Source organism: Chlorocebus sabaeus, chromosome 24 (genome assembly GCF_047675955.1).
Source record: "Chlorocebus sabaeus isolate Y175 chromosome 24, mChlSab1.0.hap1, whole genome shotgun sequence".
Lineage (NCBI taxonomy): Eukaryota > Metazoa > Chordata > Mammalia > Primates > Cercopithecidae > Chlorocebus > Chlorocebus sabaeus.
The window spans coordinates 11118641-11122226 of record NC_132927.1 but is presented as its reverse complement, the minus strand read 5'-3'; the positions used below and the strand labels follow the sequence as shown (position 1 = coordinate 11122226).

Here is a 3586-nt window from a genome sequence, read left to right as displayed (position 1 = left end):
GAGGTGGGAGGATTATATTCCTGGGCTCAGGTAATCCTCCTCAAGACCAACCTGGGCAACATAATGAGTCCCTGTCTCCACAAACACTAAAAAATTAGCCAATGTGTTCACATCCAGCTGTAGTCCCAGCTACTTGGAAGGCTGAGGTGGGAGGATCACTTGAGCCCAGGAGTCAGAGGCGGCAGTGAGCTAGTATTGCATCACTATTCTGCAGCCTTGGTGACAGAGTGAGACCCCTTCTCTTAAAAAATAAGTAAGCACTTTTTAAAAAGATAAATGAAAAAAAAAAAAAAAAAAAAAAAAAAAAAAAAAAAAAAAAAAACAAAACCCTGATTCTCTGCTTATCTTGCAAAAACAAACAAACAAAAAAAACACCTTTAAACTGATTTCTTTTGTAAATGTCTTAAGCACATTAGTGTACCATCAAGTTTATAACCCTGGAAATAGAGATTGGAAATCAACAGTATATAGTTAAAACCGTGGAGCATGAATAAGACACCCAGAAAAAATCTGTATCATAGAAGAAGAGAAACAGTCCAAGAGTGGACAAAGGAAGAGAAGCCTAGAAAAAAGAAAGAATTGTCAAAGAGGTAGGAGGAGAACATACCTTCTGTGATGTTATAAAGCAGAGGGTGCCAAATGCTGCAGAGATGTCACATACAATGGGGACAAAAGAATAATACACTGAATTTAGCCCTAGGAAGGTCAGTTGTCCGGAGCTGCGTGGCCCGGCCATAGCGATTATAACTGACGACTGACGCCTGAGCTCTATACATTTCCACTTTATGCCTCCTCCCTAGATTTACTTTCTTCCTTGTTCTGCTGTCTCATACGCCAGTACAAAATGGCGCTCTTCCGGGTTCTTCATCACCCATTTTCCCGCGCCCGGGAAAATGATCAACTTACAGCGCAGGCGCCATCCCGCACCCGGGAAAATTACCAACCGACAGCGCAGGCGCAACATGACGTCCGACCGAAGAAACCAATACCTACCTGGCCACACCCACTGCAGGGCCACCATCATCGCCTTGGCCCAACCTCCACCCTGCTGGTCTATATAAGGCATTACACTGCCACCAATAAACGAGACTTGATCAGGATACTGTCTTGTCTCGATTTCTCGTGTCTCTTGTCCCCCCGAGTTCCCACTCCCTCTTCTAGGGCCTACATTGACGATCCCGCGGGTCGGGACAGTCAGTGACCTTTCCTGTGGTATTTTCAGCAGGTGAAGGGCAGATACCAGATTGAAATGACTTGAAGACTGAATAAGAGATGAAGCAGAACAGTGTGGTGTAGACCAGTGCTTTTCAAATGTCTATGATGAAGCACATCTTTAATTTTCAATCTGTCATAGATTGACAATAGGGTCCTACTGTTCATGACTAGTATGCAGCTTGCACCAGATGCAACGTATCCCTAGAGCTGGGCAACAACCAAATTGGTCTATAGTCTGTTCAACCTGACAAGTCCACTGGTTTCAGGTTTGGATGTTATGGCCATGTCAAATGGCTGTAAAAGTTTCTAAATGCTTATTGTCAACTCTGTACAGTAGCAGAGGTTTTATTTTAAGAAGTTTATCTGGTGGGGGTTTTTTTGTTTTGTTTTGAGACGGAGTCTTGCTGTCACCCAGACTGGAGTGCAGTGGTGCAATCTCAGCTCACTGCAACCTCCAACTCCTGGGTTCAAGCGATTCTCCTGCCTCAGCCTCCTGGGTAGCTGGGATTACAGGCACACGCCACCATACCTGACTAACTTTGTATTTTTAGTAGAGACAGGGTTTCTCCATGTTGGTCAGGCTGGTCTTGAACTCCTGACCTCAGGTGATCTGCCTGCCTTGGCTTCCTGAAGAATTTTTGTATTTTTAGTAGAGATGGGTTTTCACCATGTTGGCCAGGCTGGTCTCGAACTCCTGACCTCAGGCGATCCACCCACCTTGGCCTCTCAAAGTGCTGGGATTACAGGCATGAGCCACTGTGCCCAGCCTTGAGATGGTATTTCACCATGTTGGCAAGGCTGGTCTTGAACTCCTGACCTCAGGTGATCCACCTGCCTCAGCCTCTCAAAGTTCTGTGATTACAGGCATGAGCCACTGCACCCAGCCTTGAGATGGGGGTTTCACCATGTTGGCCAGGCTGGTCTCAAACTCCTGACCTCAGGTGATTCTCCCACCTCTGCCTCCCAAAGTGCTGGGATTACAGACACGAGCCACCACGCCAGGTGGCTACTTTCTCTGAGTATCTCCTGATGTTCTTCATGCTTTGCATCCTTTTCAACCCTTAATTTGTATCTCCAGCACCTAAAATAGTTTTTGGTAAATAGAAGGTATTCAAATTAAAAGATTTTTGAAGAAATGAGTGAAGTTTCATGTGAACTATGGAGGAAGAGGTCCTGTGTTTCTAGATTTTACAGTAGAAAATCCTGCCTCACTTAGCCTCTATATTTTGCCTCTAGGCAGAGATTTCTCAGGAAGAAATCATCTAGGAGGCCCATCATTTTTTCACAGTCTTTGAGTGTATTAAAGTGTTCCCCTCTGTTTAAAAAAAAAAAAAAAATTGTTTTTAGGGTGAAAAGATATACATATATTTTAGAATTAGCCAGCTGGACTCAATTTAGATGATCCCAATTTTTTGGCAACAGCCAAAACATCGTAATCAGGAGCCAGTCAAACATATGCCTTCTTCTCTCCATGAGGCCGAATCAGGGTGTTGACGTTGGCCACATCAGTGTCACAGACCTTCTTCACAGCCTGTTTGATCTGGTGCTTGTTGGCTTTAACATCCACCGTGAACACAAGTGTGGTGTTGTGTTCTATCTTCTTTACGGCGGACTCAGTGGTCTGCAGAAACTTGATGATGGCATAGTGGTCAAGCTTGTTTCTCCTGGGGGCGCTCTTCCGAGGATATTTGGGCTGCCTCCAGAGTCACAGTGTCTTGGGCCTCTGGAAGGTGGGTGACATGCGAGTCTTCTTTTTTTGTGTGGATGTGGACACCTTTCAACACTGTCTTCTTGGCCTTTAAAGCCTTCGCTTTGGCTTCAGCTTTAGGAGGGGCAGGCGCTTCCTTCTTCGCTTTCGGCGCCATCTTGTGAAAAGGGTCCTGTTTTCAAAAATTATATCACTGACCTTTGCTCAATAGGAACTGTACTTTGAGGATTTTCTTTCAAAATTGGTAATGGATTTGCCTCTTGGTTTACCTTCCTTTCCCTCTTCAAGGGCATACCTTAACAAAGGACCATCAGGTTTGGGACCAGGTCATTGAAACGGGAAAAGTTCCCTTGTCCCCCTCGCAGGGCGTGCAATGGGGGTGTGACTCGCTCCTTCAGTGCCCCCATGCTCAGACTTCTCGGGGAGCATACAGACGGGCAGGCTGTGGGGCTCCGATCCCACAGCAGTGCCTAGGGATGAATATTTACAGCTCCTAAAGCCCCAGTGGGCGTGTGTTACAGGATGCTCTTTTAGTTTTGCTATCTCTAGGCAGCTTGTATTAACCAGCTCAACTAGATCCTCTACCTTGTCGCAAGGACAGAGGGCTTTCTGTATCCCAGGTTCTTGCCTTGGTGTACGGGAAGAATCGGATCACAAGTGGGA

At 45.8% G+C, this 3586-nt stretch overlaps 1 pseudogene; it reads right to left on the bottom strand.

The window, feature by feature from the left end:
- Positions 1-2590: 2590 nt before the first annotated feature.
- LOC119618975 (large ribosomal subunit protein uL23 pseudogene) lies at positions 2591-3172 on the bottom strand (annotated as a pseudogene).
- Between the last annotated feature and the right edge of the window lie 414 nt (positions 3173-3586).